General features: G+C 48.1%; 1 protein-coding gene across 8 annotated transcripts in view; it reads right to left on the bottom strand.

The window, feature by feature from the left end:
* PAK3 (p21 (RAC1) activated kinase 3) overlaps positions 1-23,262 on the bottom strand; it is a 124,517-nt gene that overhangs the window by 52,937 nt on the left and 48,318 nt on the right. For 2 of the 8 annotated variants that reach the window (XM_074551487.1, XM_074551479.1), the window contains exon 1: positions 18,144-18,299. The exons of 2 other annotated variants lie outside the window; for them this stretch is intronic. The gene's annotated coding sequence lies outside the window, so the exon portion shown is untranslated. Of the gene's footprint in view, positions 1-18,143; positions 18,360-18,550; positions 18,576-19,310; positions 19,548-23,262 lie in introns of those variants that run through there. 4 more of the 8 variants (XM_074551484.1, XM_074551486.1, XM_074551481.1 and 1 more) reach the window with 4 other exon arrangements.

Raw genomic sequence — 23,262 nt, forward strand, 5'->3', positions numbered from 1 at the left:
TTATCTAGAGATATTTTTATAGAATGCTAACATTTTGGGCATCTGAAGAGTGATTTATTTCAGGTTTATGAAACCCTTCACCAGCTACAATTAAGTAATTCCAGTAATCTCAAAGGACTTCTAGAGTAATCAGTGAATTCTTATTAGACAAATCACACACTTGTCTGTAGAACAAGGGCCAGAATCCTGGGCTTTCCACCTCTGAAAGTCTCAGCCTTTTAGCCTAAATGAGAAAAGGTACTAAGGGCAGACTGTACACACAGCCCGTGCCACACAGAGCTCACCCTCAGCAGCAGAGGCTGAATGAAGCTGACCTGAGCCTGCCAGAGCACAGGCACCAGTCTGCAAAGAGCTTACAAATTGGGAAATCAATGCACAGAGATCAAATTACCGTTACAAATTGCCCTAATAAATCTATGGATGTAAAAATTATATAAATTAACAAACAAGCCATCACCTCTCCCTGATATACACCTCGAGAACCCAAACTCCTCCTCTTGCAAGCCAGCATTCACCACCAATAGTTGTGAGGTCCCCAGCTAAGAAATGCAACTGAATGCCCTGGTTCTGCCCCCTGTACACACAGCACCTAAGACATCAAATTTATATTCTGAATTAAATTGTACAAAGCATCTCCTGTACTGCAGGGAACAGCAATCGCTGTCACTTGAAAACAATGACAGCAAAATAATCTTTTGCCCTAGTGTGCTGCTGCACATGTTCACCTTCATATTCTGACATTTAAATACTTGCCTACAGGTCTAGGAGCAAGTGCAGCTGGTCACATTCCTTACTGAATACTCTCCTGCTATGTACATTGATCACACCCCCTCTGCATGTTTGCAGACCCTGACACCCAGTCCCCCAATCTTCAGCTACATCTCTTTGTGGCTGATTTCTTTCAAAAAAATAATTCTACTATTGACATCCTCATAATTTCTTAATGGGAGCTAAGGCCTTTCAAATAGCCTTCAGTACCTAAATCAAATCCAAAATTCAGAAGGATTTTTCCCATCCTGCCTCCCTGTGCAGGAGCACAGGAGGAAATGCCAAGAATCAGATGTTCTCCTCTGCTCTGTAACTGACTTATCATGGGGACTGTGGCCAATTACATAATTACAATGTGCCTCCATTCCCTCTTTTCTCAGTGGCTACAATTATCCTGTAACAAATCCTTGGTAACCTGGGACGGATCCTGGGCTTCAGATTCTGCCTCCCTGAAGGCATCTGATAGGAACAGGCCATGCTCACGGGAAAGGCAAAGTCTCTGACAGGAACTGGTCATTAATTTTTCAGCAAGTTATATGTCAGTGGCTTGAAAGAGAGTTTTTTTCATGGGAATATGCCACTGTTTGGGAAGGCTTCATCAGAAGGACATGTTTCTGGAGAAAACAGAAGGAAGAGCATTTCTGTTCTCTTAAAAAGCAGCCGAAAAAAGCCCAGAATTGGGGCTGGGAAGCCTGGGTTCAGTGCAGGCACCAGCACTGTAGGTGCAAGGCAGGAGATCCAGATTCCTCAGAACAATTTTTCCAGTCCTCTGTGAAATCTTAATAGCATTTCTTCTTTTCTCAAAAGGATCCTAGTTCCAGGGAGATAACAAAGACAAAACTATTTCCTACCTGGAATCAGATTCCACTTAACTGTGAGAGATGCTGTGTACACACAGACGTATCACAAGATGAGCTGTCAGGAGTCCAAGGATGTCACTCAACCTCCCTCCCACAAAGAAACAACCTGTTGGCCACCTCCCAGGGATTCTGTGCAGATCATTAATTCATTAATGACGGGTGAGTGCTTAGAAAAAGTAGAAGGTGAGGACTGCTGTTATTTCCCATTGTTATCATGGCTATCTGACATACATGCCACAGGCAACTTGGATCTATCCTTTGTAGGAACCTGTGATGCTGGACTCAACACAAATCAGTTTATCCAAGCACAACATGTGAGTTATAACAAATGAATGATGATCTTGGCCTAGAACCTTTTAAGAGAGATCTGGAGATGGGCACAGGGCCACACATTCTAAACATGCAAAGGCAGCCGTGTGACATCGCTGGGTCCCATGAGACTTTTTGAAGCAGCCCTTCTGCCAAAAGCTCCTGTTCACCCAGAAACACTGGCAGGGAGGAAGATGTCTGTACTAAACCATTCCTGTGTAACATCTGCTGACTTAACCTAAAGTGCCACCAAAGGGATTTGGGATAACTCTCCCACTCCACAGCAACAAATGCTGAGGCAGACATTCCTGCAACTTGGCTCGAAGGATGAGAACTCCCAGCAGAGGGGAGGAGAGGACCACCAGGACTTTGATCTACTGGAACTCATCAGCCTTTCCTTCAGCTCTTTCACCCAGCTGACAACATGGAACACACTGGCCAGACTCTCCCTAGAAAACTGCTTATTATAATCTAAACTGCAATGCAAACACATCTAAAATCTATCCTAACTCTTTCAGCAGCCAGTGCTACTTAGTTTGACAACCCAATTGCACAAAATGGATCAAGGCAAAGGCTGGAATTTGCACAAGCATGTTTACACTGGCTGTCTACACCACTCAAAGCAGGGGACTTATAAGTGAAACAGTCAGACTGCTCCCATTTTTCTGACCAGCCCAGAACTTCCTTCCAGTACCTAAATGGGCTACAAGAGAGATGGGGAGAGATGCTTTACAAGGACATGTAGTCATAGGAGGAGAAAGAATGCCTTCAAACTGATAGAAAGCAGGTTTAGATTAGATGTTAGGATGACATTTTTTACCGTCAGGGCAGTGAGGCCCTGGCACAGGCTGCCCAGAGAAGCAGTGGCTGCCTCATCCCTGGCACTGTTCAAGATCAGGCTGAATGGGACCCTGAGCAACCTGGTCCAGTGGAAGGTGTCCCACAGCAGGGGGGCTGGAACTGGATGGTCTGTAAGGTCCCCTCTAACCCAAACCATTCTATGATTCTGTAATGAATGATTCCTCCTCCCACACTGACAGCACAGATCACCTTCAATCTTTTTGTAAGACAGAAGACCAAAGCAATGTCTACTCTGCTGCCAAAGCTGTGCTGGCAGTTCTGAAAGGTGCTCCTGAGTTTGCCCTTCCAGCTGGCACATCAGCACAAGGCACAGACACCTCCAGCAGCAAGTGCCCTACTGAGCAGCTGGCCAGGCTGACTTCCATGCAGAAGCTGGAGGAGAGATGCACTCCTGTCCAGCTGCAGCATCACCACCTGCCCCAGCAGAGAACACTGCAGCTGCTCTGGTGCCCCAGGAATTACACACCTCTACTCTTTACCTGTTGACCCTCAGTAAAAAATTTGCTGGTTTGCTGGCAACAGCTGTCAAAAATTCAATTTATGTGTATGTATGTGCACAAATCAAAAATCAGTGTTTATCATTCGGTTTTCTCACTAATTTCCTTCTTACCAAACTCTGTGAATGTAGGACAACGTGACATTAAAAGGACTTGGCAAGACAATCAGTATGCAACACCTTTACTTCTAGGTGTGCAGTTGTCTACAATTTCTGATAATGCACCTTCCCAAAGGCTTTGGCAAAATATGTGTTTGCATTGCAGAACATCAAGAGACAGTGAGGCAATAAATCCATCCTGCACTCCAAGACATTAACTTGGCAAGTTGAGTGATAAAGAACCAATACAATTATGTATCATTAAGCTGCAACTAATAGTGGTAGGGATGGATAAGAGCCTGCTGATTACAAATGCTATCAAGGAAACTCTAAGCTATGGCATTAAGGCATGCATTGAAAATAGAACACATTTCATGCTTCTCCTGGAAATACTTAATTCTATTTCAAGCCACCACCTCTTGTTTTACTTGGCATGAGCACTTTCCACCATAAAAAGTTCTTTCTTCCATCAAGGATTTTATGAAGGAGTCAACAAATAGCATCTATCCCAAAACAGAGAGCCTCCATGTCCTCTTTGTCAAAACAAAGCTTTTCTCACTCTTCCTTCAGAGAGACATACCAGCCTGACCAGAAAACACTTCCAGACCTCACTGCACAGCTCATTTGTTCTTTGTGCAAAGCTTCCACCTGAATCTCCCTGGGAAAAAATTTCTGTGCTAAATATCTTATTCCTTAAATTTATAAAGGATATGATGGGATTGAGTAATACAGCAGAGAAATTACTGCCCATTTCAGGTGCACATGGAAGGCAGTGCTCAGCTCCCATGGGAATCTGTCTCCAGTTGCATGTGCCTCATCCAAGTGGGAAGCAAATACTTCTACTCATCTTCCAAGCAGAAGTTACTTAGACATACTGAGGACATATACCTGGGACATCAGCTTCTGGGCCTGGCCAAGATTAACATCTTCACTACCAAGAACCCACCTAAATTCATGAACCATTCTGTATTTTTAACAGGTTGCCCCAAAAAGTGGATGTGCCTATTGTGGAAGCATTCAAGGCCAAGGTGGTTGGGACTCTGAGTAAGCTCCTCTCCTCAAAGGTGTCCTTGCCCATGGCAAGGGGCTGGAACCAGGTGCAAGGATTTGAAACCAGCCATTCTCTGATTCTGTGACACAACATGACTGAGAGAGCTCCTGGTGCTTCCACAGATCATTCAGGTTCTCCAAGATCACCACAGCAGCAGTTAAACAATGGTTCTGGTATCTGCAATGAAAAAATTGGGAGTTGCTGAAGGATTTGGGACTGCATTCCTTTAAGTCTGAAATGGGATTCACATCAGATAATACAAATCTCTGATGACTTGTGAGCTGAAGAGGAAAGCTGCTCTTCCCCTTTGGCTCTGAGGAGTTCCACTGACTTCTATGGCATTGAAGTCTGAGGGAAAAATGCATAGACCCTGTCCTAATCTATCTTCTCATGCCACAAAACATTTCCATGTGGCCAGTATCTGAAAAGCCACCAAGACAGAATCTGTGCCAGTTTTCTGGGCTTTTACATTCCCAGCTCAGCAAAGTCTCACAACAGTTGAAAGCTGGGCCCTTTATCAGAAGGTGAGCATTCAGCTTTTCTGATGGAAGTCAGCCATCATTATCTGGGTAATCATTCTACTCTTTCAGCAATTATCATCAGCACTAATATAACTTTGGCTGCTGCAAACTGTAAGAGTGTCTTGATCTAATTTACATTCAGGGGCGTTATACCATAAAGTGCAACACATGATCCCAGTCTGACAAAAGTGATACTAAAGATGTGTAAATGGAGATAAATATGGATCACTTCCCAAATCTTTGCAGAAGGTTTGTTTGCCCTCAAAATCAAGTTTCCATTCTTCCAAAGGCTGCATAGAGAGCAGAACCATGTATTCTTTCCACTGTCTATAAGGAAGCACCTCCAGGGTTGAAGCCCTTTCCTGAGTAACTGGTCTATGCCTGCAGTGATCTGAAAATGCCTGTCCCAAGAACTCTTGAGAAATGAAATCTTCCCTCTTGAGAGGAAAAGGACTTGGAAGGTAGCTACAGAAAGGAAGAATGTGTGCTGGAAAACAGTAGAAATCCTGAGACCACGTTCTTATTGCAAATGCCATCTAGGATGTCACATCAACGTAAGAATTGATGCATTATTAAACACAGCTATTTTATAAACCCCAATTAAACACAGCTATTTTATAAACCCCAATTCTGTAACTTAAATGAAAAGCTGAGGTCAGACCACATAACTGAAGGCAGAATTTGCCCAGTGATCATTGTTTTTCATAAGGACTATCCTCTAGGCTAGAAGGTGTGTCATGACACCCCAAGGTAGTTAACCCAGACTAAGAAAATGGTACTGACAGACTATTTTTTTGCTGATGGTAATCTCTGTCAGGTTCTCTCTGTGAGATCTCTGACACAGGCTTGGAAATCCATTCAGATCCCAGAAGTTTAATCGCAAAACAATTCAACATAAGGCAAGATACACATCCTCTGTATTTAAGACTTAGCTGGGATGCTGCTTAAAGTTTGTTCATTTTCCCTGCTTTCTCAATTCTAACCTGGTTATATGCCTAGAAATTAAAGCTAAAGGGCAGAGAAATAATGTTTTCCCCAACATGACAGGGAAAAAAACCACAGAAAAGCTGGCTTCCCCTGAAGTATCAGACCAGAGCTGCAATTGCATTTTCACTTGTTTTATCAGACCCATAAAACACCACTTGTGGTGAAGTGGTACAAGGGGAGACACCCCAAGCACTGCTCAAAGTTACAAGCCCTGGAGTTGAGGGTAACCTTCTGGAATGCCACCAGCACAGTGTGGCAGTGATTCAGGCCCTACCTTCTCTCTTCAGAGTGTGAGGCTCAGACATGAACACAGAAATGCAGCTCCACAGGCTGTGGGATTCTGGGTACCAGAAATTCTGCTCAAGCAAAGCACAGGGAAGGGAGAGCCCAGAGGAAGAGTCTCTAAGATGTGGTTCCAGCATCCACAGCTGGCCTAAATTTCACTCCATGCCAGGAAGCAGCTCCTTTCTCACAGATGGCTGCTGTTACACAGCACTGACATCCACCATGAAGCAACTGGGCATGCAATATTAATGGCATCAATGAGAAAATTAGGAACCCACATCAAAGCACTGAGAGTTGTTTTTATAATATTTGGCTTTAAAATTAAGTGCAAAAGGGAAGGTGTTACACTCAGCTAAGCATGTTTAGAGGACTTTGCTTTTAAAATGTGATTCTGCAGCTTTTAAACACACACACATATGCAGAATGACCCCTTAAGGATCAGGGAAAGCTGCTGTCACCTGCAACTCAGCAATCACAAGTCACATGAAGAAACAAAATCAATGGTGCTCTGAAATTTAGCCTGGCAGGGAAAAAAAAGTCAAAACTACCATAACAAATGACTGCTGAAAAGTCAGTCAATGGGAAGTGCTGCTTTGGCCATGGTTTCTCTCAAACATGGACATCACCTTGGAATTTGAGTCCAAACATTCTCATCTGCACTACACTGAGACCCTACACTGAATACAATGGATGCGAAACAATAATCCAAATAAATTAGTACACACTTATTTGCTAGAATTTTTCTAGTAACAGAAAATTACAAAAGAAGATAATCAATTAATTCAATTTAGAAATCTTCTCTTCTCCATTAGAACACTGACATTGGACCAAACTACACAGAGCCTACCTGCATCAATAGTCAGTACAGACAAAACATGGATGCAAACACTGTCAGCCATGTAATCTCCATAAGAAGACTCTTGTATTTGGGGATTTAATAAATGAAGGACAAGTACAAAGTATAGAAATATTATCTTGAGGATCTAGTGGTTATTTCTGGTGTCCCTTTTGACTGGAGCAGGGACTGCTCAGCCATAGCTAAATCTCCACAGATGGGCACAGCCTGATCTGAGCTCTCTGCCTGCACTCTAAGCAAGCTGATGCATGTTGCTGCTCTGAGAGCTGCAGGAGCATGTGAGTGCAGCACTGTGCCCATGTCAGCTTGACCTGCAAGGGGTCCATCATAGCCCTGTCCTGCTGACAGCCACGGGTGTCTGTCACCTCCAGCCTGGAAGACACACGCTCTAGCACTGCCATAAAGCTGGCATGATGCTAACAGTGAAATCCTCATGTGATTTTAGATGTTTCTCTAATAGTTCTGCCACTTTAGCACCAACCCACAGAGAGGACTTGACATCTTTTTAAGTAGTTTGTTGAGACACTACAACTTGATGACTCAACTTAGTTATTTGTCTTAATCTGCAACAGATTCAGAGCCGTTCAGTAAAATAAGCATGGGCTATTTCCTCTCAGAGCAGGTGGAAGAGGGAGTCAACAACCAATACATCTGCTCTACTTTGCTCAGTTACCTGGTTTCATTTTGAATCAAACCCTGTCTATCTTCTGCTTCAGCCTGTCCTACACATGTGCAGCCTCCCTGCCTTCACTGGTGCTCAGGCCAGACAGTCTGAAATTACATCACTGGCATCTTGCTGCAGCTTAGATGGCATCACCTCAGGTTACACAGGACTGGGAGAGACCCACTGGCTCACCAAATACAGCCCCTGCTGTCCAGGCAACCACGTCACCTAATCCCTTTGTAAGTGAATCAAAAATAGTTATGAACCATAGAACCATACCTCACTGGGCACCCCCCAGGCTAGCCATAAATGATATATTGTGGTGTAAACTGACTTGGGAAAAGTACACAGACACATTCAAGACAAATTAGAAACTGCAACAAGCAGGGAGGCAGCTTAGTCTAATGGCCAGGGAATGAGACAGGCAGCAAGATGGTTGGCCCTGCTGCTGGCTCCTGCTCTTCCCTGTTCCACCCATAGTGCCATTACTCCATCCCTCAGCTTCCTCTGGGCTCAGACCAGGATAACAACATTGTCCCTCCTTCCTTCACAGACTGCTTTGAGTATTATGACAAAAAGAGGGGCACAAGAACTAAATATTTTTATCCACTTAATCTCCCCAGCAGGTTTTTAAAGCCCATTTTAAAGCTCTCCTTTGCAATTCAGTCTGTGGATAATTTGCTACCTGCATCTCCATAAAGTTTAACCTGTCATAGCCTGACAAAGGTGTAATTTCATCCCCAGGCTCTTCTGACTTGAGACTGGGGAGCTTCTCTTTGTGGATAAAGTATCAAAGCAATAGCTCTGAGACAACAGCCTTTTGCATCTCACAACCCACATATTATTCTCCCTAAACACAGTTTAACTGGCCAGAATCAAAACTTTTTCTCTCCCCTCATGCCTCCTCCCCACCGTGCACACAAACATAGATAAAAGCAGCAGACAGAGACACAGAGAGAGGATGGTTTATCCCACAGACAGGATTACTGCATCATGATGTAATGACCTTGTTCAGGAAAGAAAAAGGTTAGTTATATATCAGCCTGAGCTGTAAAAATACCAGTTCCTTTTCAAAAAGAGGTAAAATAATGTCCATTTAAAGGTATTCTTAAGAAAACATGAAACACTTGTCTGGTGAACTGGAGAGAGAAGGAGCACAGCCCAAGTGGCCTCGGGATAACCCCTCTGCAGTCACAGGTAACACAATGAATCTAACAAGTAGCAGTGCTCCTCTGCCAAGGATGCATGGAAAGCAGTGTGCTGCTTTCTACCTGTTTGTATCTTCAGACATCCAGAGTTCTTTCTGTACCCTACAAAGGTACATGGCAAAAAGAGCCATTTCTGTTTCACTTCAGGTGCAAAATGCTACACAGCCAACTATTTCAGCTGCTCCTTGCAAAGACTTTACATTTGTACTTGTTTTCTTCCACCTCAGAACAACTGGAGGGAGGAAGGCCATATGCTGCCTGCATATGAAGCAATCCCATGAAAGAATAATTCGAGCCCATTATTCTTTATTTTTAGACAACATTTAGTGAAGCTTTGGCCATGACTAAAACTCCAAGGCTGAGATAATCACATTTGTGACTACAGGTTCCTCAAAGGGACTTATTTCTAATGAATTTTCAAATGCTTTGAAAATAATAGGTACAGTATTTACCACTGAAAACAGTAAAAGAACACTGATGCTACTGCCCCAGTACAGCACACTTATTTCACTGCACTGCTGATATTCTGCTGAAGTGCATGAAGTGCAATATTGCACAAAGCCAATATTTACTAACAGATACTACAGTTGTGAAAGTAATATAGACCTTCCATGGAAAAATAGGCTTCCAACAGGAAATACAAGGCATTTGGCAAGTCTTAGCCTGCCAAGGGCAACTGCTCCATGTCCTGTTTCCAGGACAAGAAAGCCCTCTAGTTACTCCAGATTCTTCCAGTGGTGAATGCTGAGCTTGTCTGGTAAGTTTTCCGAGCCCAGTGGAAATCCTAGAGCAGACATAGAAAGCTCTGAGTCTGAATTGGCACCAGATGCTTTAGAAAACAAGTGATTTTCATTTTGTTACAGGAATATGAGAAGGCCAAAATGCTTTATTTGTCAGCACAGGAACAGCCACTCATCTAAGAGCATGAATATTCTGTTGAAGTCTTTATAAAATCAGACTCTTCCAAGGAAACCCTGCACTGAGTAACAGTGCCATGTGCCAACTTACAGTGCTCTCTACACGTGTATGAGACAGGAAATGTATTTTTTACAGCAGATGAACAGCAATGACAGCCTTCAGACTAGAGTATGGAATATCATTTGCATCAAATTCCAGCCTCTCAAGGAGCAGCCTACAGTATCTCCCTACTAGCTCAAAGACTCCATACAAAGGCCAAGTCAACATCATACATCTACTGCAGTGTATCTTCTCAATTAACTAAGGAAAAGTGTATTAGGGATACATCAAACCTGCATTGCAGCTAGAGCTGCCAATTACTTATGGCAAAAGGGAGGCTGATTCATCCCACTGTATGTGGGCCTTGGCTGGAGTTTTCCCAGAACGCAACAAGAAAAGAAGAAAACCTCAGTGAACCTCCCCCTCATTCCCACTCCTTCCTCCCCCACAAATCACAGTCAAGAGGCCTGTGCTTGCAAAAGCAGCATTTCCTGGAGGATTCTTTCTTCAAATCACTCCTTTTCTAAATTCAGACAAAACACACAACTCAAAATCCATTTGCATATGGTATGTACGCATACAAGGACACCTCTCCCATACACTGACAAGCACAAGGCAAAGCAAAAGGTCTAAAGCACCTTTAAACCCCCAGTGCCCAGGGATCCCCACATCTTCCACTCCAGATCTCACAGCATTCCCAGGCACCTGTACAGAGTGCAATGGCTACCTGACAACACTTGGCTTGGCACCAGCCTGCAACAGCTGAGCAGGGGCTGGGGGCCTTGTCTTTCTGCTCTCAGAAAGAACAGAACAGAACATTTCTGCTAAGCACAAGCACATCCTGAATCCAGACCTTTTCACAAGCTCCCTGTGCCAGATGCATTTAACACCTAACATATCACAAGTAGCAATTCTCTATCCAGCATGTCCCTCCTCCACTTTCTGTCTCTCAAATGAGCCTTGTGGCCCCAGGGGTGCCAGGGCTCTTCTCTCCCTGGCACTGCTGGATGGAAATTGTTCTTATTAGTTGCCATGGTCCCATTTAGGCACCTAGGTTTTCAAGGTGCCCAGCCACACCAACACCACTATTCGCCACAGTGAGCTCAGGACACAAAACTTCAATCATGTTTACTTCTCACTGCTATCTTTCATCGCTCTGACAGCACCCTACTGATGACCTTGGGCATCTGACTTCATCCTTTTGTTTCCAGTGTGTTTGACATGAGTCAACCTGGCACCCAGCCCCCCTGGAGCATCCAGACCCTGCCTTAAACATCTCTGCTTGTTTTCCAGGCCTGACTTTTAGGCATTTATTGTAGATCTTTAAAACGGTTTTCACAGAAAATATGCTTTGAGATCCTCAGAGTGCAGAACAATACTAGACACATGCACCTACTGCTTCACTGCCTTCTGGCACCAACATTCAAAATTCCAGTGAGCACAGAAGGGAGCCTGAGCTGCCCCTTCCAGGGCAAGGGGGATCAGGAGTCAGACACAGCCAGCTCCATGGATGACAACACAATGCCCCACCAGCACTGCAGGGCAGACCAGGGCAAGGTGTCTTCTGCCTTATGACCCCACCAACCAAAGCCATCAGTCTGATGAGAACTTGTGCTTAGAGGCTGCTGGATCATGCAAGAGCACAACTTTTTCCTCTCCTTGCCCAAAAGCCAGTCCTATTATGGGTTGATTTTGGGATTATGTTTACCAGACTCTTGTGGGTACATTGGCAGCTCTGTGTGATTCCTGTTTCAGTATACAAGCAATTACAGTCAGGATAGATGCAATCCTGAAACACAGTCACATGTGTCCAGGTATACCATGAGGGCAGGCTCTGCCATTCTGCTGAGATCAGCAATGCAAATATGAAATGCAGCTCAAAAAGTACTCAAGAATCAGGTACCAGACCTCCTGTGCCATGAGTGGGCCTGGGAACTTCATCCATGTGCTGCTGTGTTCCCTAATGGAGATGAAAGAGAGCTTACCAAACCAAGGATTTAGAACTGGAAAACTACCTTGTAACCAGATTCTTATTACTACATGAAGAAGATTGGCATTCACCTTGAGTGTCCAGAGTGCTCCACAGACCATGGGAGACGACAGAGCATGTCCTGAAGATCAGGCTGTTCAAAAGCTCTGTTCATATTACACGTTATGGTGTAGAAGTGCCCCCTAATTAGAGATGCTTTGTGGACAATTTACTTCAGAAACACACAAAGAGAGCAGAGGTTCCAGCATTTCAGTACCACAATAGATTTCAAAAACAGTCCAGGACATAACCTCTGTGTGTGAACTGCCAATACACTGCAGAAAAGAATAAGACTCCACTCTCAGTTTCTGCCTTCTGAAATGCTAACCATTATTCATTAGTGCCCCCAAAGAGGGGGATTCTGCATTCCCGTAGTGCAAGAAGAAGTGGAGAGAGAAGAAGAGTATGGAGAGAAGTTGTAGCACAGGCCATGGGGCAGAAATTAAAGGAGAAGACTATCCCCACAGACTGCCACTCTAGATACTTCCAAATATTACCCCACCTCTCTCTGGTCCATGCATCCTACAAAGTGCAAGGCACCTTCCTCAAAAATAAACAAACCAAGGAGCAAATTCTCTCTTAGATTTTTGCTAGAAATCTCCCTTCTTCCCAGCCTGAATTCTCTGAAATGAAGAAAGAGTCACAGCACAGCACAGCTGATGTATCCCACATCTGTAGGAAATGCCACCCTGAGCTGCCTAGGCTTGCTAAAGAGATCAAACGTGGATGTAAGCAGCTCTTTTCTGGAGCAGGCATCGCTTCAGTTGTTAAAATATTCATGCACCAATAGGAGCTGTGGTATCAATGTCTGTCCCTGATACAAACAAACCTGAGCTTAAAGCCTGACAATCTGTGTTATGCAGAGTGGAATCACAATTAAAAGCCTTTCCCAAGCCTCCATTTCTGCAAACACACATATGACAGCTTTTCTGGTGACACATCAAGAGCAACCCAAATCCAAGTCCACAATCTTCTGCCTGTGAGGGCAGGAGGCATTAAAAACAGCTTTAGCAAATGCCCAGGATTTTAATTGCATGCTATCAGTTTTTCTCTCTCAGGTTTACCATGCACCAGCAGCCCTGTGGTTCATCTGGGGAGTGGCTGGATGCACCTGATAAATATGAGCTGGCATCTGGGCACTGCAGGTTGAATCAAGACTCTCTGCAGGGAAGCGCCTAGAAAATTTCTGATCTGGAGGATTTTCTCCTTCACAATAGGGAATAGAGAAGTAGCAGACAGAAAATGGAAAACATTAGGCCTTTCACTCCCCTCAAGAGACACAGAGAAGTACTTTCCAGTGCCCTTTCTAAATAGGGAAACTGATTTTTTGATGCCAGCAAATGGACAGAGGCTGGGGGTGGGTACAGCTACTGCCCCTTCAGCAACACTGTCTGGAGAAATGAGTGCACCCAGGTGACATGGCAAGAAATGTTTAAATGTTTTAGTACTGCCCTCGTCACATGCAGCGAACTGTGCATACACCCTGCAGAGCAACACTGAGCCTGCTAAGGTGCCAGAGCATTTTCAACACTTGAGGATTAGAGAGGAAATGAGAATGGTTTGGCCCTGGAGTCTGTGCTGTACTGCAATGTTGAAATGGCACTTTGTTTCAGGCTTATGGGCATCTATGGCTGGACAAAAATGACACTGCAGTACCCTGAGTTGTGGCAAGGGAAAGCAAAGCATGTGCATGAGCAGCAAGCTGGGCCATAGCACAGAGCTCAGTGGTCCATGTGCCAGGTGTCACTTTCAGAAGTCAAAGGGTCACACCCAAATGTTCGTTTCCACTCCCTGACAAAGCACATTTTGCCACTGGGACAATAAACAAACATGAAATTACCCAAAGATTCCTTGGGTATGTTTTGGATCCAAACTGCCTTAATCTGCTTCTGATGGCAATAAGACAGTTCATATGACCAGAGCAGAGCAAAGGATGCGTATCCAACCTTACCTCTGCCATTCATTCCCCAACTCTGACCCTTACAGGGCTGTATCAGAGCACCACACCATGCCCCAAACCCAGCACCTGGAGGCACTGAATACTCTTCCAGCTGTGGAACTGGCAGCACAGACTCCAGGGCAGAGACACGCTTTGCTCTGCACCACTCAAGACTCAGTCACATCTGTTGGTACACTACTAGATAAGTAAGTGACAATAAAACTAATGTTGGGAAATGAGCACACTGAATATATAACAACACAATTTTACCCTTGAACACTTATGCACACAGCCATAATGGCAAGCCTTTAGAGCAAAACAAAGCAACATTCACAACAGAGGTTTCCTAACTGAGCAGGATATGCCCCTCTTTAAGAAGGACATGATTTCCAAGTCTACCTCTGGAAGGAATGATACAAGACAGGACATCAGAGTAGCTGGAGGTGCACCTAGGCCAGTGCTCAAGAGCCAGACTTGCAGGAAGGGCTGGTGCCATATGCTGACACAAAGACCCTCCCAACCCAGAAGCCAACAACCTGGAGTGCTTGTAGGCCTGTCTGTCCCCTGCCCAGGGCTTCCTGGGATCAAGAGCTCCAGAAAAGGGGACATGAGACTGCAGCAACAACATCACAGGCTTCCTGGATGCCTATCAGCAGCACTGCCAGGGCGGATGCCATGGTGCTTGCCCAGAGCAAAGTGCACCCAACCTGCCACATCCCACACCACCTGAGGCAGTGAGTGCCACCCTGCAGCCCGATTCCCTGTCTCAGAAAATCCAGGAAGCCAACTCATAAACAGTGCACTGTCAGAGCTGAGCTGGAGCAGTGCAACTGAACAGGCAAAATGAGAATCCTTTGGCAATCTCCAACAAAGCACAGTGACACACTTGCTGTTCACTGCATACAAGCCACAGCTGCTGATGTTCACCTGGGGACAATCTGCAGAACTCCAAGCACTGAGACTATCCACTAGCAAACCACACAATTTCATCATATTTTTCTATTATAAAATTACTGCTAGGAGCAGGAGACAACCAGCGACAGCAGGTCTGAGAGAAGAAATTCACATCAGTGTCTCTACCTGCGCTGACCCTGGCCCAGTGAAACCTACTAATTACCACTCAGCCTAATGCCATAATTCAAATAACCGAAAAATCAAAGTCAACATAAAGGAAGATCCACAAGCTCAACTATTCGTGTCTGAAAGGTAAAAGACAAAATAGAGCTACAGGGAGAAAATGCTAGCTACATACAAAATAGCACTAGTGAATGAAAAAGTTTATTTCTGCAGGTGAAATTCACGTTCTTCTCTCTCCTTTCTACCACTGCCCTCCCTCCCCGTTAAGTTCTTGGAGAAAAGCTTCAAGCACCTTTGGCATGAGCTAAGGATGGTAACGAAAGAGGAAGGTCACAGCGAACTTCTGTCTGCCCACTGTGCAGCACAGCAAGAACAGAAATCAGTACTCAAACCAGAGAAGCACAAAGTGACAGCACTGTTAATGTCCCAAAGTCACAGGGAGTCCAACCAGAGCAGCAGCGGAAGCCAAATCTGGCAACATCTCCCCTGCGACCGATTCTGTGCAGGCATGGCTAAAATGAAGGAGGAGCTGCAGGCAGATCTGAAAGACCTTCAGATTCCCAGCTGGTTTTGATCCCAGAACACAGGCAGCTCCAGGGACGCTTGGATCCACAGTCACAATTAAAGTATTAAAAGAAAAAGAGAAGAAAGCTTCAGGCAAAGGGAACAGGAACTGAAAATGGGACTATCCCCACAAACTAGCTCTCCTCTAGAAGCAAATGTTGCCGGGCCAAGAAATGGCTAACACAAGAGCTGGATTTGCTACAGCCAACAACATGTTGCAGAGTTGAATGTGTCTGATCTATCCCTGGAATTGTATGTGTGAAACTTGCAAAGCAATACAGGGGGCTGGAGGAAGACAACCTCTTGTGCCCAATTTTGTTTTTCTAGTCTTTGTGAGTCAGCTCAAGACACACAAGACAATCTAGGCTCCAACTTCCACACATTTTCTGTGTTTTGGTCAGATGCTTACAGAGGAATTGCCCTGTCAACAGTCTGCCTGGAAAGGTAAAGTTCACTTCCCTGTACTCAACAGTAAAATGCTCTCCAACTTCTGGGAAACCCTCCTACAGTCTCACTGGGCGTGTTAGCTTAGAAAGCACAAAGCCCCCATCAGTCCCTACAAAAAGGCAGCACACTTGTGTTAGAGCCCTGAGGTGAATGAGGCCCAAGCCCATGGTTTGTGACAACCAAAGCAGCTCACCCTGGCTATTGCCTCCTGCAGCACTGCTGCCACAGCTGTTCTCAAACTGTTGCTGCTGCAAGTGGTGGCCCGTGAAGCCTGAAACTTAATCCTGTAACAGGAGCTCCTGAGACTTACTTTTAGTTATCCAGAGTCACTCAGTGAAGAAATGCCATCCATGCACATCTTGCTTCAGAGTACAACCTCCTGTGCAGCCCAGAGGCAGCTGCTTGCAGCCCCCCACCCACAAAGCCAGCCAGCCCCCAGCCCCAGCACCGTGCCTGCCACCAGCTCCTGTGCCCAGTTCCACACTCAAGGAATGCAGCCCCCACCCATACAGCTCCACACAGCCACAGGCATCACCCTCCCTCACCAGCCCATGCTCACCGCACAACACCGGCTCAGGGCAACCCTTCGCCTCCATGCATGGCCTGCCATGGCAACCTTCACTGCCGGGCCTCGAACAACGCACCTGTCCTACAAACCATTACCCCTGACCCCTGATTTACTCCACATTCTGCTCACATCGTTGGGTACCCTGTGACTGGAAGGCCGAGGCTCCTCTGCAGCCATGTGCCACACTTCCACTTCCCCCGGCACAGCGTCCACCTCCCGGAGCGGTGCCCGAGCCCCTCCTCCCCGCCTGACAGCCACAGAGAAGGTGGATCCACCCGAGAGGAGCCAGGAGAGCCGGACTCATCACCGCTGTGTCCCGCTCGGGCAGGCAGGCAGCAGCCTGGCTACGGCCCTTCCGACAGCCCGTCCTCCTCCCCCTCCTCCTCGCTCCGAGGCGTTCCATGTCAGCCCGAGAGCCGCTCAGCAAAGCCCCTGCTGATCTCCGGCCTCAGGCTCCCCGTGCAGGCATCCCCGACCGTGCCCAGCAAGACAAGAGAAAGCAGCGTCCCCTCTCGGGCAGCCCCGGCGCCGGCTCGGATCCGGGCAGGTGGGGCATCAGCGGCACGGAGCCTTGTCAAGGGTTTGCCAAACCCTGCACACAGATACCCCGGCTATTCGCTGCTGGCACACGCCGTGCCCACCCCGCAAACGAAGGAAGGGCGAGGGGAGAGGCAAAATCCAGCCCCTCGACACCCCTCGGGCTGCAGGGCCCCAAACAACCCCGCTCCTCCCACCCTGGGCCCACCATCTCTTTCAGATGTTGCTGGCTTTGAAGCCATGGCTTCTCCTGCCTGAATTCCCTCAGCCTTGCACGTTAAACCCTTCGCTGTGTTTAAAACAAGGGTCGTTTTCTGGCATCGGTGAAAACTGGATCTGCAAACTGCCTCAGTGACCAGCAAAAGGGGCCACTCGTGCCGAGTGCACCCCCCCGGCGGAGGAGGGGAGCCTGGAGCGGCCAGACATCGCGCTGGAGCACTTCCTCGGCTGGCTGGTGTACAAGTCTGGGACAAAGGGACAACCCAGCACAGGGACCAGCTCCAGTGTGGCATCAGGCACCACCATGCACGCACAGAGAGAGACCACCCTTCCCTGAAGGGATTTCGGGAGAAACTTGGCAGGTGCCAAGGTCAATCGGATGCGCGTTGCCAATAACGAGTATTAAAAAAGAAAAAAAAAAAAAGGAAAAAAAAAAGGCGGGGTTATTTATAGCCCAGAATTTCTCACTCCTCTGCAGAAGCGCAGCCCAGAGGCGGCATTGTTGGGAGATGGAGAACACACGCACCGCGGCCGCGTTAATGGCCGGTGCCGGCGCTGACACAACTTCAGCTGCGGCTCTGCGGCTCCGGGAATCCTTCCCGCAGGACACCGGGCTCCGGCCACCGCCGACTGCCCGGCAACACACGTGTCACTGACGGCAGTGGCACCCCGGAGACGCAGCGACAGCCCCGCCACCGGCGCACCCCGGCCCTGCCCGCGGCGTCATCCTCCCATCGTCGGGAGGAGACGGAGCGCCGCAGACGCGGCCACGGGCACCGCGCTTCGCCGGCGGCCGCAGGGCCCGGCCGGGGTTATCTGGACCCGCCCCGGCCGAGGTTACCTGGAACAGCGGTCGCTCATTGCTGCGCGGCCCGGGTTACCTGGAGCCGCGGCGCTCATTGCCGCCCGGCCGGGGTTACCTGGAGCCGCTGCCGCTCATCGCCGCCCCGCCCGTCCCCCGCCGCCGCCGCCGAGCGCCCCCCGGGCGCGGCCCGTCCCCCCGCGCCGCCAATCGCCGCGCGCGCGCCCGCCCGCCCCGCGCGTCGCGGGGCCGCCGCAGCGGCGCTGGCGCAGCCAATGGGCGCGGCGGGCGGCCGGTGACGACACACGGGCCGGGGCTGGGGCTGGGGGCAAATCTCGTGTTTCAGGGCAGCGCGCAGGGAAAGCGCGGCGCGGGGGGGTGCCCGCCCTCCCAGCCCCGAGCCCGGGAGCCCCTCCAGAGGCGTGCGGGAACCTGGGAGGTGCCACCTGCGCCGGCCGGCAGTGCAAGGGGTCCTGAAAGGCATCATCACCCTCCCTGGTCTTCGTCCGCTGGGAATAGGAAATGCACCGTGAAATTCGGGGCTCCCCCGGATGACGTATGCATGTGACAGCCTGTAGGCTTCTCCTGTCTGCATCCAAACGTGGGAGAAGCCCGGCGGGAGTGAGGCTGGAGCATTAGCTCCGGCCACTCCTGCCACAAAGAGGGCACTCCTTGCAAACATCTCCCTCGCACCAGAAGAAAAAAATCTTATTCACGGTCTGTGTTTTGCATTCTTCATTCTTTTACAATTATGATTCCCTAGGCAACGTGTGGTCCTTCTGCTCCTTCTGAATCCACGAGTTCAGCTCCTCCATCCATGAAAGGTACCAAACGTAGAAACAGACTCAGTTTTGATGAGGATGGTCTCACATTTACAATATTTCCAGAGGGGGGAAAAAAAAAAGTACCGATAAACATGACCAAATTTACAATCTCTGCAGCAGAGCCCACAGGGCCCTGGGCATGGAGCAGTGCTGGGGCTGGGAGCACCAGCCATGCTCTGAGCTCCGGCTGTGCCCAGTGCCAGGAAGCTCTACCAGCTCCAAGTGCCACCGATGGAAAGGGCTGTGCTGTTACATACCAAAGTGAGCACACCTTTGACCATTATTTTGTTTGATTTGTTGGGGATTTTTTCCTGATGGAGATGCACAGAGTATGTGTAATAACACATGACAGAGCGGCCAAGGGCAAGCAATGAAGACTTACCTTCTGCTGGTTGCTATTGCCAAAGGTAAGGCAGGCCACATGCTTCCAAGAGAAGATAACAAACTGTCCCAGCCCCAGCACACCACATGTGATCTTCTCTGACCATGAGTGATCAGGCTGCTGCCTTACAGCTCGTTCAAAGGACCGGTTCTCCAGAAGCAAGAACTCACTGAGTCACCAAGTGCACACTGACGTGACAAGCAGCCCTGACTGAATCACTGCCATCCCCTCCTGCTGTAAGCCGAAGTCTCACCAAGGTTCTCTTCCCCAGTGTGAGTCAAATCTGTCACTTAGCTGGCTGGTTCTGCAGTGATTACAGTCAAGCCATAGAGCAAATTGTCAGTGTTCTTTCCACTCCCACAGAGAATTACTCCTGTGGATAGATGACTTTCAGGATCTTCTGAGGTAAGCAGGAATTATGAAAATTTGCTGTTCCTCAACAATGGAAGAAGAGGCCTTCTATTTTCTGCTGCATGTAGTGTCCATGTGACAGTGTCATGTCCAGTGACAGCACTGCGTGCATCCAGGAGGGCTGGGACAAGCAGTGGGGTAACTCCTGCAGAGGACACACTCTTGTTGAGCCCAAGGGGGTTAATTAGCAGAGGATGCAGGCTTTGGCCTTTGGCTCTTCTCCTGTCGAAGTCCATGTAAAGCTTTTGCAGGAATGTCCCATGCCTGCAGTGAGAAGGGAACGCAGCTGAAGGAGCTGCCAGGGTCCCTGCAGGCTCACCCAGCCCTGCAAACCACACTGGCTGCTGCAAACTGCTGTTTACAACAGCCCAGAGCAGGACAGGACTGAGCAGATGGGGGACCAGCCACCTTCAGAGTAAAAATCCTTCCCAATGGCTTTGGAAAGAGTGGGTCATTCACCAGCCCCACACCCTGGAGTACCACGAGCCGTGGGAAGTACAAGTCCTGCTCACGGGCTTCCAAAAGAGGGAGGCAGCTCAAGGAAAATCTGCACATAGAGCATGAAATCAGGCAATTACAGTTGTTAGGATTGAATCTGCAAGTGAATCACTTCTATTCCTTTTAAAAGAAGTCCAACTAAAATCTAGTTTTAGAATTAACTTTCAGCAGAACTGCTCATATGAGCACCATAAGAAAACTGCAGGCTCTCTGAAGCACCAAGCCCAGGTCAGGCTGCCCTTTGCCAAAGGCTGGGCAACAACAGATGAAGGAAGAGTTTCAGTTTCCTTTCCCCTGTGAAAGAACAGAAACTTGACTCTGTGACTTCATGCAGTAAAAAAGCAGATCAGATCTCTTACACTCAGCCCTGTCCAAAGCTACAACTCTCCTGGGAGCCAAAGAAACTTTGCAAGCATTGACTGTGCACAGTGGAGGTTTGCCTGAAACTTACAGAGGGTTTTTAAATGTCCGTGCCTTTCAGGTTGGCCTTTGGAGACCGCAAAGCCCTTGAAGCTGTGCATTTCAGCCCTCCGGGGCTCTCCAGCTTTCTTCAAGCTGTTAAATGGAAGTCAGCTGTCCCATACCTGATAGAAAGCTGACTTTGCATGCCTGTCCCATGCTTTCCTGGCAAAGGAGACAAAGAGTGGCAGCAAAAGGCCACAAAGGGGAAATTGCTCAAACCGCAGAGCTCCCCTGCTCCTCATGCCAGCTGTAAGGAGGCTGACCCTGTTGGAGCTGGAGGGCTCTGCTGCACTCTATAAGCAGCTGCATGTGCTGACAATGGGCACATCGCTCAAGCACACTGTTGGGAGAGGGCAAAAAAGAAAAAAATAATGAGTGCATGGTCAAGGTACCTACACAGTCCCAGGGTGCCGGGCTCGGCAGTGCAAGCTGGACTTGATCCATCCAGGGTCCACCTGGGATGGTCTGGGCTGTGCCTGATCTGCAGAGTGTGGCTGAGTGACCTGGCCAAGACATGGACATGGCGACGGCTTTGTCCTCACAGGGCATAGGAAAGCAGGTCAGTCCCTGCTAGACATCAGTTCCCTGTGACTGTCACATGCATGTCCCAGCGAGCTGGAAATGCTTTGAGAGTCCACACACCCACCCATGAGGTCCAGCCTCCAAGATCCCAGGGCCTGCCCAAATCCTGAACACAGCCTTCATCTACACCAGAATTGGTCCTGCCACATTTATCACACCTTGCTGGCAAACATGACACAGTCTGAGCAGTAAGTGTGACTGCTGATGGGGTGTCAGTAGGTTTTGATGAGAAGAGGTTATCCCATTAAGGATCCCAATAGCCCCTCACACTCAATGGTAGCTGCCAGAGAGTTCATTTTACAGATAAAATTAACTCCAACCATCAATCCATCCCCATCAACAAAACCCCAATAAGAAGCAACCTATTCTGTCCCCTAAGAGCTGTGGGTATTCCAGTCCCCTGCAGGTTTCCCCCATGCCAGGCTGCTGAGGCACCAGCACCTGGCCCCATGGTCCCACTCCTCCCCAAGGCTGCATTACATACACGGGGCACTGAGGGAGCCTCTCTGCCCGCCCTGCAGAGACCAGGCAGCTCCAGGGGGGTCTGGAGTGGCACAACAGCAGCACCTGATTCACTGTGCCAGGGGCTGGAGTGGAGAGCACTGGAGGGAGGGGACACAGAGGGACGCTGAAAGCTGACAATTAAATTTGGAGGCCAGCTTGGCCCATGATGTCATGGCTGCCCAGCCATTGGCTGTGGGTGAGCATCTGCTGGGAGCTGGGCATAGTTATTTTCCTGAGGTTCAGACCTTTCCCAGCGGCTCTGAATCAAGCTGGTTGTCCTGACAACCTGGATAGTGGCAGCTTCTGATAACCACTTAATGAGGTTGTCACAAAAAGGAGCCCCTCCATCAGAGAAGTTTAGGGATCATAAATGTTTCCAAGGGATTGGAAGGAAGAAGAGGTAAGGGGACCATCTGGCGACGCCGGACCACGTCAACAGCCTCCCTTGGCAAGGAGCTTCATTAGACAGGAACCACCTACCGACAGTAGCGATGGGAACAGGCAGGCAGCCTGCCAGCAGCCCAGGGTCCCCACTGCTCAGCTGGGCAGCGCTGACATCCAGGCAAAGACAGAGCAGGGAGGACACACAGGTGCTGCCTGGGAGTGATTCAAGTTGCTGAGCAGGAGAAGTGCCCAGGGCTCACGTGGGATCAGGACAGTAACAGCCTGGGACAAGTGACACAGTGAGGCTGGCACAGAGGCCTGCCCACGGTGCTGCAGCTCTCACACGCTGCCTCCTGCAGGGTAAGGACTGGCAGACTCTGTGCCCTAGCTTACCCCATTTGCAGGTAGCTGCTGTGAGTGGTTAGAATAGTTCCCACTCCTGTCCTGCAATCCTGCTCAGGGCAGGGCACAGACTTACAGCAATGCAGCTCATTCAAAGAGAATTCTGCTGTCTTGAGGAGCCCTCTCAGCTCAGTTGCAAGATATCCCCTCAAAACTGAACCTGTGGGATCATGCAAGGCACCAAACACCGTGTCTTCCCCTGGGATCTTCTCAACCTAGGAAATACTTTGTCCTTCACCATGTCCTTGTGAAACAGGGATTCATTCATCCTGTACTCAGACTGCAAGGTACCTCCTGTGGCTGCAATAACAGTGGGTTGAGGTGCTGCAGGGAAACCTTTGTGGATGGCAGTAACACCATAACTTGGAGAAGCTCAGTTGCCAAACTGCTGATCCCCAGGACCAACTTCCTGGAGAAGAATGCCCACCTTCATGTTAAATAACACACTTTTTAAAAAAAACTTGCCTGTAAAATGATGAAGACTGAATCTTTCCTAAGAGGAGACAGAAATTACCTCCACAGATAAGTCCTTATGAATCTTCCACCAACAATTGACAGAATGCATCTTTTATGTCATTTTAATCTGTTTTTAAAATATCTACTAAGTGTAAACACTTGCTAAAGTCAGTATACAACTTTATTAATACACTTCACACTTTATTTAGTAATAAAGTTTTTATATTAAAAACTGCTGTATTTTTAGCACATA

The sequence above is a fragment of the Zonotrichia albicollis genome, chromosome 14, assembly GCF_047830755.1.
Source record: "Zonotrichia albicollis isolate bZonAlb1 chromosome 14, bZonAlb1.hap1, whole genome shotgun sequence".
Classification (NCBI taxonomy): domain Eukaryota; kingdom Metazoa; phylum Chordata; class Aves; order Passeriformes; family Passerellidae; genus Zonotrichia; species Zonotrichia albicollis.